The following is a 12,491-nucleotide window of genomic DNA, read 5'->3' on the forward strand; positions in this document are numbered from 1 at the left end:
CAATAAAAGATCAATGCGTCGGCACCATTTTTCACTACGGCTGTGGACAGTGAAGAGGGAGAGTGGGAGTTGTGCTGCTGTTGTCATCCATAGGGGCTGTGTCCACTCCAAAGTCCATAGAGGCTGGCTGGGCTGTGTTGTGCAGTCTGTTGTCCATAGGGGCTGTGTCCACTCCAAAGTCCATAGGGGATGGCTGGGCTGTGTTGTGCAGTGTCCCATAAAGGCTGTATTTCTAAAGGGGTGCTGTAGTGTTGTCCAGGGGGTGCTCTGTTTGTGTGTGATGTAGCTGCACGTGCATCAACAAAGTAGCACCAAGCGTGCACCTGTGTCATAAGTAAAAGGCCAGCTGGCTCGTTTGTTGAAGGGTGGTGTAACCCCCAAAGTGCCTGATAAAAACAATATATTTTTTCCTGTATTTGTGACTTGTGTGTGCTGTAGCTGCACGTGCATCAACAAAGTAGCACCAAGCATGCGCCTGTGTCATAAGTAAAGGGCCAGCAGGCTTGTCTGTTGAAGGGTGGTGTAACCCCCAAAGTGCGTGAAAAAACTATAAATTTTTGTGTGTGCCTTAGCCGCACATGCATCAACAAAGTAGTGCCAAGCGTACACCTGTGTCATAAGTCAAGGGCCGGTTGGCTCGTCTGTTGAAGGGTTGTGTAACCCCCAAAGTGCCTGAACATTTTTTTTTCTGTGTTTGTGACTTGTGTGTGCAGTAGCCGCACGTGCATTAACACAGTAGCGCCAAGCGTGCGCCTGTGTCGTAAGTAAAGGGCCGGCTGGCTTGTCTGTTAAAGAGTGGTGTAAACCCCAAAGTGCCTGAAAAAAAAAGTTTTCTCTGTTTTTGTGACTTGTGTGTGCTGTAGCAGCATGTGCATCAACAAAGTAGCGCCAAGCATGCGCCTGTGTCATAAATAAAGGGCCGACTGGCTCGTCTTTTGAAGGGTGGCGTAACCCCCAAAGTGTCTAAAAATATATATTTTTTTTCTGTGTTTGTGACTTGTGTGTGCTGTAGCCGCCAAGTGCATCAACAAAGAAGCACCAAGCGTGTGCCTGTGTCATAAGTAAATGGCTGGCTGGCTCATCTGTTGCCTGAAAAAAAAATTCTATGTTTGTGTGCGCCTTAGCCGCACGTGCATCAATATCTCATAAATGGAGGATAAAAAATTGTCCGATACAAATAAAATAGGGAAGGGTCAAGAACCACTTCCTCCTAGTGCTGAAGCTGCTGCCACTAGTCATGACATAGACGATGAAATGCCATCAACGTTGTCTGCTAAGGCCGATGCCCAATGTCATAGTAGAGGGCATATAAAATCCCAAATGGCAAAGTTCAGGAAAATGATCTTAAAAAATTAATTTAAATTGTCTGGGGAGAAACGTAAACTTGCCAATATGCCATTTATGAAATGGAGTGGCAAGGAATGACTAAGGTCCTCCCCTATGTTCATGACTAGTGGTTCAGCTTCACATGACAATGGAAGCCCTCCTCCTGCTACAAAAATCAAACGAGTTAAGCTGGCAAAATCACAGCAAACAACTGTGCTTTCTAATTCTATGAAGATATCACAAATCCCCATGGAGAGTCCAAGTGTGGCGACGGTTGCGATGCCTGACCTTCCCAACACTGGACGGGAAGAGATGGCTCCTTCCACCATTTGCACACCCTCTGCAAGTGCAGGAAGGAGCACCCACAGTCCACTTGCTGATATTCAAATTGAAGATGTCACTGTTGAAGTACAACAGGATGAGGATATTGGTGTAACTGGAGCTGAGGAGGAAGATGACAAAGAGGATTCTGATGGTGAGGTGGTTTGTTTAAGTCAGGCACCAGGGGAGACAGTTGTTGTCCGTGGGATGAAAAAGCCCATCACAGTCCTGCCTCGGCAGAAGACCAAACATTCCACCTCTTTGGACTGGAAATATTTCTATCCAAATCCGGACAACTGTCTTGCCATATGTACCTTATGTAAAGGTGGAATAAGTAGGGTAGGGACGTTAGCCACCTAGGAACATCTTCCCTTATACGTCACCTGCAGCACGGTCATAAAAGTTACTGTCAACTTCAGAAACTGTGACCGTAAGCAGTCCAGGGACACCTAAATCCCTTTGTCCTGTTGTATCCAAGTGCCTGCAAACCACACCATCAACTCCCTCCTCGTCAATTTCCTCATCAGTCAGGATCGGAAGTAGTCCTGCAGACCATGTCACTGGCATTACTGACTCTCCTATCCGGGATTCCTCAGGAGGATCCTGCATTGCTACGCTTACTGCTGCCGCTGCTGCTGTTGCTGCTGGGAGTCGTTCATCATCCCAGAGAGGAAGTAAGAACACCAATACTTATTTTACTAAGCAATTGACCCTCCAACAGTCCTTAACAATGATTATGAAGTACGACAGCAGTCATCCTGAAGCAAAACATATAACTGAGGCCTTGACTGCTATGTTGGTGTTAGACGTGCGTCCGTTATCCGCCATTAGTGCAGTGGGATTTAGACAATTGATGGAGGTAGTGTGTCCCTGGTACCAAATCACATCTAGATTCCACTTCACTAGGCAGGCGATACCGAGAATGTACAGAGACGTCAGAAAAAGTGTCCTCAGTGTCCTAAAAAATGTGGTTGTACACAATGTCCACTTAACCACGGACATGTGGACAATGGAACAGGGCAGACTAAGGACTATATGACTGTGACAGCCAACTGGTTAGATGTATCACCTTATGCAGCAACGACAGCAGCGTCACCAGTAGTAGCATCTCAGAAACACCAGCTCGTTCCAAGGCAGTCTCTACGCTGTGTATCACCAGTTTCAGTAAGAGGCACATCACCGACAACCTCTTAGAGAAACTGAGGGAAATCATCGCCCAATGGCATACCCCACTTAGACTCTCCTGGGGATTTGTGATATCTGATAACACCACCAATATTGTGCGGGAATTACATCAGGGAAAATTCCAGCATGTCCCATGTTTTGCTCACACAATAAATTTGTTGGTGCAGAATTTTCTGAAAAACGACAGGAGCATGCAGGAGATGCTTTGGGTGGCATGAAAAATGTCTGGCCACTTTCGCCATTCAGCAACTGCATGCCAAAGACTGGAGCACCAGCAAACACTCTTGAACCTGCCCTGCCATCACCTGAAGCAAGAGGTTGTGACGCTGTGGAACTCAACCCTCTATATGCTTCAGAGGATGGAGGAGCAGAAAAAGGCCATTCAAGCCTATACATCCACCTATGACATAGGCAAAGGCGGGGGGGATGCACCTGACTCAAGCGCAGTGGAGAATGATTTCCGTGTGGTGCAAGGTTCTCCAGCCCTTCGAACTTGCCACACGTGAAGTCAGTTCAGACACTGCCAGCTTGAGTCAGGTCATTCCCCCTGATCAGGCTTTTGCAGAAGCAGCTGGAGAAAGTGAAGGAGGAGCTAAGATGGAGCGATTCTGCTTGGTATGTGGGACTTGTAGATGAAGCCCTTCATTTGCTTTTCCAGGATTCAAGGGTGGTCAATCTGTTGAAATCAGACCACTACATTTTGGCCACCTTGCTCAATCATAGGTTTAAAGCCTACGTGGTGTCTCTCTTTCTGGCGGACACAAGCCTGCAGAGAGATGTGCAAAGACCTGCTGGTGAAAACACTGTCAGCTGAAGTGGAACATGACACGTCAACAGATCTTTCTTCATTTTCTCCTGTAACGGGGGCTGCCAGGAAACAACTTAGGTATCCTAAGCAACCCACTGGCGGTGATGCAGGGCAGACAGGACCAAGTTTGGACATCTGGTGCGGACTGAAAGACCTGTCAAAAATTTCTGACATGTCTACTGTCACTGCATATGATACTGTCACCACTGACAGAATGGTGGAGGATTATATTGGTGACTGCATCCAAGTAGGGATGTCTGACAGTCCGTACCTGTACTGGCAGGAAAAAGAGGTAATTTGGAGGCCCCTGTACAAACTGGCTCTATTTACCTAAGTTGCCCCCCCTCCAGTGTGATCTCTGAAAGAGTGTTTAGTTCAGACGGGAACCTTGTCAGTGAAAGGCGAAAGAGGTAGCTTCCACAAAATGTGGAGAAGATGATGTTCATCAAAATTAATTATCAATTCTTCCAGAGAGACCAGCCTCCAGACAGTACATAGGGACCTGTGGTGGTGCATTCCAGCGGGGACGAATTAATACTCTGTGAGGATGAGGATGTACACAACACTGAAGAGGGTGAGGACTCGGTGGATGAGGACGACATCTTGCCTCCATAGAGCCAGTTTGTGCAGGGACAGATTAATTGCCAGCTTGTTTTGTGGGTGCCCAAATGAGCCGATAATTTCAGTCGTGTGGCAGACCCTAGCGCTGAAATGATTGGTTTGTTAACGTGTGCATGTCCTGTTTATTCAACATAAGGGTGGGTGGGAGGGCACAAGGACAATTCCATCTTGTACCTCTTTTTTTCTTTGCATTATGTACTGATGGGGCCTTGTTTTTCAAACTGCCATCCTGTCTGCCACTGCAGTGCCACTACTAGATGGGCCACGTGTTTGTGCTGCCCACTTATGTTGCTTAACAAAGTTATCCAGCTACCTTGGTGCAACCTTTTCGCCTAAAAATAATGTTGTGAGGTGCTCAGAATAGACTGGAAATTAGTGGAAATTGAGGTTAATAGTAGCATAGGAACAAAAAAAAACACAAATTCTGTGGTTTTAGCTGTTTTTATGCTTTTTTCCAAAAAATACATATCCAAAACACAAAACCCAGAGCCCAAAACATGGAAGGGTGGTTCTGGCAAAACCAATCCAGATCCAAAACATGAAGAAAGATCCAGATCCAAAACACGAGTGTCCGGTTCACACCCCTAGTTAGAAGCCGAGTTATAGACGAAAACATTGTTTCCGGCAGCCATTTTGTAAATTCCAAGATGGCGGCCATGTATGTATCAAGGCAAATGGAAACATTGTTTTTCTGATTGCTCATACAATAACGTTTACAGAAATGTTTAGTTTTCCTACTCTCCAAAAAATCTAACAAAATTACAGAGTAAACCTTACTAAGGGCCCATAGCTATTGCGAGCGGCCAGGTGATGGTCACGATGGTCTCGACCATCGGGGCTTGCAATGATACCCTTGTGGTAGGGTCTCATTCCCGCAAGCCCCAGTGAGCCAGAAGCTCACCACTGACTTCACTCGTGATATGATTGGGGCCGCCCCCAAACGGCAGGCATTCCATCAGGAATGCTTCCGTTTGGCCAGCCACCCCCCCTGCCCGCCTCCAAAATGGTGCGAGCTGTCGATCAAAATCGACAGCCGCCCCCTTTTGGTGTAGACCCGGAACGACGGAATGCCCATCGCTAACTGGGTCTCACGCATGCGCACGTCGGTGACGGCTCCGGCGTGCACATGCGCAGTGGCCTAACATCGACCCAATCGCAAACGCATAGCACTTGCGAGCGGGTCTGAATCAGGCCCTAAATACAGTACATAAATTGACCAATACTCCCAATTATCCATATGATTCACTAATATCCAATCTCTGTTTCTCCATTGATAGACAAAACCCAACAAGTCACAAAATCCACAACTCACATTTCCAATCATTTAAGCGTCAGAGGGCCTGATTCAGCATTAATCGCAATTGCAACTATGGGCCTGATTCAGAGCCAGAAGCTCTTTGAGAGCGTTCGCTCTGAATCAGGGCGTCCCTTTTTTTTTTTTAAAGACGGCCTCCTGGCTGCTCGCATAGCTGTGGGTGACCACAGTGGTAGAGTCTCGTGGCCCAAGCCCCAGTGGACTTCCTGCTCTAATAGAGCAGGAAGTCCACCTACTGACATCACGAGTGATGTCAGTAGGGCCGCTCACAAACAGCAGGCATTCCTGTAGGAACGCCTCCGCTTGCCCAGCCACACCCCCGCCTGCCTCCAAAATGGGGCAAGCTGTCAATCACCATTGACAGCTGCCCCGCTTTGGTGCGAGACCCATAGCGACGGAGTGCCCGTCGCTGGCCGTGTCTCACGCATGCACACGCCGGAGCCAACTCCGGCATGCGCAGTGGGGGACCATCGACCCGCTTGCGAGCGCTGTGCGTTCGCGAGCGGGTCTGAATCAGGCCCTATGTATGCAGATCGAGTAATTGTTAGCCATTGCGCATGCATATGCAAAGCACTGCGTGTGCTCGGTGATTGCACTGCGATTACATATGCACATAGAAATCCATCGCAGTGAGTGACATGCTGTCAGTGTTTAGGGGAGGTAAAGCGGGGCATGGCCAGAGAAACACTGGTGTGCCTGTGCGTTTGAATGCCGTTTCCTGGGTATGCATAAATTAATCACTGCAATGGCATACGCAGCTTGTGTACTCACTGCGTGCGATGAGACTTGCAGTTTCTGCATATGGTCAGACCTGCTGTAAATGTGCATGACGGCTGATGTGCTTTCGATGGTACAGAAGTTTATGCAGAAGTGTGAGGCTGGATGGATGTAAGAGAGCAGCAGTGGGCGACTTGAGCAGTGGCAGGCATTAGCATATTTTCGCACATCAGTTGCGTTTGATTACACATATGCGATCGCAATTGCGATCCGTACTGAATCAGGCCCAGAATCAGTGAATCAAGGATTTCCAACATCTTGCATTTTGCCAAATGTTTTACACAGTATATCACCAAAATGGAGCATTCCGTCGATAGTTTGTAGCTATATGGACCCCTAAATGGGTTCTTAAAAAAATATCATTATTTATTTAATAATACCACAGAAACAATACAGTAGCATTGTGAATATTATGGCAGAAAAACTCACGTCTTTTTTTTTCTTCTTACTGCTATCCATATAACACAACACTAAGGATATTCCACTATTCTACCTGTAAATGTTAAACATAGTAACTTCCATTAACTATACATAATGTATTGTAAGACAGCATTAGGGTTTCTTGGGCTGTTTGTGCTCCATGTACAGCTTTGTTTAGTGCTGTGGGGGATTTTAATGATGAATACAATGTACACGTCTTATAGAGAAAATAAAAGTTCTCTCTGTACCCGATGGTTATGGAGAGATGAGAGATTAGATTTGTTTTTCTTCCAAAGGGGCAGCGAAGCAGAAAAATATTCCATAAATAATTAATGTCACCTGTTCAGGATTCCTGGCCTCAGGGTTAATTTATAATTTCTTTCTGTGGACACAGAGAATATCTGTATTGTGTGAAATTGCTGGGCAGACACTTAACAAGGTTTGATAGCATACTGTAATTATTTTTCATAGTAATACATCTGCATTTGTACCCAAAACTATGGTCCAAATATGGAGGATAAATTAATTTCACAAATTCCTAAACCTTTCTCTGCTGCAGAGAGATTTGTATTTTATTTTCCATATGCTAGAGCTTTATTATTTCTAAAAAATGCCTTTCGTACCTTTTACAGTATAATGATTTACTGTATTTAGGCAAAATGGAAAACCAACTGACATGTTATGATATATGAACAATTGCCTGTCATGATATAAAAGGTTAGGTGACATTTATGATTTAACTCTTAAAACGTCTTTAGTCATAACGGTTTCTTATGCAGATTAGAATAGTTTAGAATATTTTGGTAGGACATGCTCATAAAGCAAACACACATATGCAGACCTGCACACAGTTTGCACATATCAAGCCATATAACTGGAAATATGGAACAGGGTGTGAAAGGGTCTTCCCATGTAGGCCAAGATTAGTGTGAGCTATGAGGAGAAATATTTGTACCTGCTATAGCAGGGATTCCCAACCTCGGTCCTCAAGGCACACTAACAGTCCTGGTTTTAGTGATATCCATGATTGTGCACAGATGGTTAAATCAATATAACTGAGGTACTAATTAAGTCACTTGTGCTCAAGTATGGCTATCCCTAAAACCTGGACTATTAGTGTACCTTGAGGACCGTGGTTGGGAACCCCTGTGCTACAGGATAGGTTACAGTAGACAATGATGATGACTTGTGGTAATGTGTACACTGCTGCTTAGGAGGGAAATATGGTCTTTGTGCATCAAAAATATACCATGTTTTCATCTTTCAAGGCATGCACTCATACTGGGTGTACAGTGTACACAAATAACAAATAACACACTCCTTGCTCAATTGTGCCTACTACAGTGGAAAAGGTTGACTGTTCAGCCAGATCAAAGACATCCCATCCTGGCCCAATAATAGCATATAGTAAGTAACTATGCTTGCTTTGCTAATTGGACAAGCTCCTAGGATATTGTATTGTGACAGTATTAACATACATATATAAGATTGACAAGGATAGCTGGAGCTGACAATAAAGCAATTATGGGGACAATTACTACAGTAAAATGTAAAAGAAACTGCACCAGTGGGGAATAACACCAAAAGGATATATACTTTAAATCTGTTCATAGAGTCATGTAAAGAGAAATGGCTTTTTTTTTTACAAATATACAAATTTATTTCTAAACACATATACACTACATATGCACTCACTACACTAATGAAATCCGAAAGCGTTTGCTGTGTATTAATTTTTTATGGATGTTATCTTGTGTCCTGGTAATTCTGGACATTGAATAATCCCCATGAATAGTTAGCTGATCGACATCCAATACTTACCGGCCGCTGCACCTGTCCTGTGTGCAGAAAAGAGCGGCAGTGGGAAGTGACAGGCAGCAGTACTTGCTCCTGGGGGTGCAGCTTCACAGTCTCATTGTTTAGCCTTTCATTATTATCACTTTGCTACATGTACCATATCCACCCTTCTATATTTGCCTCAGTAAAACAGACACATGGACAAGAAAAGCTGTTCAAAGTATTTTTTCAGCACACACACAACCTCCAACACTAATTATATTATAGGGAACATTTTAACCACCTTTTTAAAATTTCTCTTGGTATTTGCTTAAATGTAACTATTTAGAAATTAAAGCAGCAATTACACATAGGTTTATTTTTTTTGTCTCTAGGTAAGAGAAACCAAATGATTGCTATAAGAGTGAGGTAGTGTAAACTAGAGATGAGATGGTCCAGTTCTCTGAGAATCGGACCCAGCCGAACTTCCTGATCCGGGCCGGCATCCGAGTCCGGGTCGAGTTTTCCCACCTAACTCGGATCCCAAAACGTGGCAAAATGTCATCATCCCGCTATCAGATTCTCGCAGGTTTTGGATTGTATAAAAGTCCTGTTATCTGCGCCATTTTCACGCTTTGGAGAGTGTACAGTAAAGACGTGCTCTGTGCTGCTCTATCTTTGTAAGTGTTCTCTGTTTCTCTCTCTGTTGTTCAAGGGTGCAGTGTTGTTGGGCTGGGGCTGCAGTACATAAAGGGTGCTGAGTACATAAAGGGGTGCTGCTTTCTCACTGTTGTCAATCAAGGGGATGGGGCTACAATACATAAAGGGGTGCTACTGTGTTGTCCATAATGGGGCTGGGGCTGCAGTACATAAACGGGGGCTGCAGTACATAAAAGGGTGCTGCTATGTTGTCCTGTCCATCAAGGGGCTGGGGCTTGCAGTACCATTAAGGTGCTGGGGCTGCAGTACATAAAGGGGTGCTGCTGTGTTGTGCATAATGGGGCTGGGGCTGCAGTACATAAAAGGGGGCTGCAGTACATAAAGGAGTGCTGCTGTGTTGTCCTGTCCATCAAAGGACTAGGACTGCAGTACATAAATGTGTGCTGGGTTGTCCAGGGTTGCTCTGTTAATTCCTGGGTGCTCTTCCCCAGTGTAAAATAAAATAAAAGTTAAATGAAGCCAGCATTCCACAAAAAAATAAAAAAAGATCTTTTTTAAGTGTTTTTTTGTGTGTGTTAGCTATGCTATTATTGTTTGGTGACACTGCTGGCCAGACCGCAGTTTATCATCCACATATTTGTGACTTTGCAGGTGGTCCGTCTACACTCCGCAGGGGTGCTTTGTTGTTCAAAAAGGGGTGCTGTGTTGTTCATAAAGGGGCTTCTGCCTTGCCCAGGGGTGCTCTTTCCCAGTATAAAAAAATGAAAAAGTTAAATAAAATTATCATTCAAAAAAATATATAAAATATTTTTTTTCAGGGTTTTTTTTGTGTGTGTTAACTATGCTATTATTGTTTGGTGACACTGCTGGCCAGACCGCAGTATAAGTTTGTTGATATGGAGGACGATCAAATGAGATGAGAGCAGGAACCACATACTAGTGCTGTAGCTGCTGCCAGCAGTCATAATGACGATACAAGGCTGTCAACGTCATCTACAAAGGCCGATGCCCAAGGGCTTAAGTCAGGACATCTAAAATCAAAGAAGCAATCTTTTATAGTGGTAAAGAAAAAAACATCAAAGAGAAAGTTAGCTGCAGAATGAAAAAAATGGCAATATGCCTTTCACCACACAAAGTGGCAAGAAAATGTTATGGCCTTGGCCTTTATTTATGACTGGTGGATCTGCCAATATAAGCCCTTCTACCTGTAGATGGTGCAAACAGATAAAAATAGTTAAGACATAGGAATTAACTGTGTGCTCAGAAATGTCACAAATCTCTGAGGAGAGTCTAAGTGTGTCGGCGGGTGCCATATATGAGCCGTGGCCTTTCCAAAACTGTACTCAAAGAGGAGCCTCCTTTCACCACTTGTGTGTCCTCTGCAAATGTAGGGATGAGCAGCACAAGTCAACATGCTGACATAGAAATCGAGGATGCTTCTGTGGAAGTGCACCAGGATGGCGAGGATATTTGTGCAGCTGATGCTAAGAAGGATATTGATGATGAGGATTTTGTTGATGAAAATGTTGTTGATGAGGATGTTTTTGTAAATCAGGCACCAGTGGAAACAGTTGTTGCCCACGATAAGGGAAAGCCCTTTGTCATGCCTGGGCATAGGACAAAAAAATCCACTTCTTATGTGTGGAATGATTTTTACCCAAATCTGGACAACAATTGTCAAGCCATCTGTATCCATTGTAAAGCCAGAGTAAGTAGAGATAGGGACCCTAACCATCTAGGAACCTCCTCCCTGTTACGTCATCTATAGCGCATTCATTAACAGTGTTTGCAAAACTCAAACACATTTGAACCTGGGTCTGCCTAGACCCGGGTTCAATTCCCGGTCGGGGAAGCATCTATTCACATGTCAAGAGGTCTCATCAGGCCTACCAACTTTGCCTACACACCTCCCACTTCTCAAACAGACATTTACCTAACCCCGTTTACACAAACAAACACAAGCGTGACATCCTGTCAATTGCTGAATTTGAGATATTTCACAATTCTTACCTTTGAAAGTGTTTCCATCAATTTCTCTACTACTAATGTAAGGTGCACTGGTTGGTAGTTGCTTGCCTCTTCCTTACTTCCACTTTTGTGCAGTGGGGGAACTTGTACTCTTTTTCAGCCCTCTGGATTACTCCTGTAGCTAGCAACTGGTTAAATAATTATGTTAATGGTGTTACTGGTACCCCTTTAAGCTCTTTTAGTATCCTTGGGTGTATCCCATCTGGCCTCAATGATTTATCCACTTTCAGTTTTCAGAATTCTGGGCCTGATTCAGACCCACTCGCAAGCGGCTGTCCGCTCGCAAGTGGGTCGATGGTGTGTACTGCGCATGCGCACGACGGCGGGAGCTCCGTCGTGCGCATGCGCCAGACGCGACGAGCGAAGGACTTTCCTTCGCTCGTTGTGTCTGATCAAAGGGGGCGTGCTGTCGATGTTGATTGACAGCACACCCCCTTTGGTGGGCGTGCCGGGGGCGTGCCTCCCAGATGGGGGCATTCCCAAGGGAACGCCTACCATCAGAAGCCGGCCAACTGACATCACTAGTGATGTCAGTGGGAGTGATTTTGGCTCTGATAGAGCCAAAATCACTCCGGGCCTTGCGGTTGAGAAACTCAACCGCAGGCTCCGGCTCGCAGTGGCGATGGTCGCGATGGTCAAGACCATCGCGGCCATCAACCTGCACGCTCGTATAGGCTGTGGGTGGAGACCCACAGCTATACGAGCGTCCAGGAGGACGCTCCATAATTATGGAGGACGGCCCTCATTCAGAGCGTGCGCTCTGCTCAGAGCATCCGGCTCTGAATGAGGGCCTCTGTTAGGACTTTCTCCTCTGTAAATGTACTTGTATCTAACTCATTTTCATGAATGTGTTTGCAACTTTACTGTGGCCCATTTCCCTCTCTTTGTGTAGTGAATACTGATCAAAAATAATTATTAAAATGATCTGCTATGGCCTTTTCTCTGTTCACCAGACTCTCACTCTCTGTTTTAAGTCTTATTATTTCTCTGTCCATTTTTTTCTTTTTACTGATATACCTAAAAAATAGTTTTGCCCCCTTTACCTACTGACTGCGCTATTTTCTCCTCAGCTTGTGCCTTTGCACATCTGATTACCTTCTTAGCTTTCTTCCGCCTGACAATATACTCCTCTTTGTCTTCATTATTCTAATTCTGCTTATATTTCCTAAATGCCATCTTTTTTGTTTGAAAACTAGTCAATATCTATTTTGTATACTACACTGGCTCGCTTTTCTTTGACCTTTTCCTAACCCT

The 12,491-nt window shown here is 44.8% G+C and overlaps 1 pseudogene; it reads right to left on the minus strand.

Moving 5' to 3' along the window:
* Nucleotides 1-11,237, minus strand: part of LOC148522815 (uncharacterized) — a 60,054-nt pseudogene extending 48,817 nt beyond the window's left edge.
* Between the last annotated feature and the right edge of the window lie 1,254 nt (nucleotides 11,238-12,491).

This window comes from Taudactylus pleione, unplaced genomic scaffold (genome assembly GCF_031769625.1).
Source record: "Taudactylus pleione unplaced genomic scaffold, aTauple2 ptg000138l, whole genome shotgun sequence".
In the NCBI taxonomy this organism is placed as follows: Eukaryota; Metazoa; Chordata; class Amphibia; order Anura; family Myobatrachidae; genus Taudactylus; species Taudactylus pleione.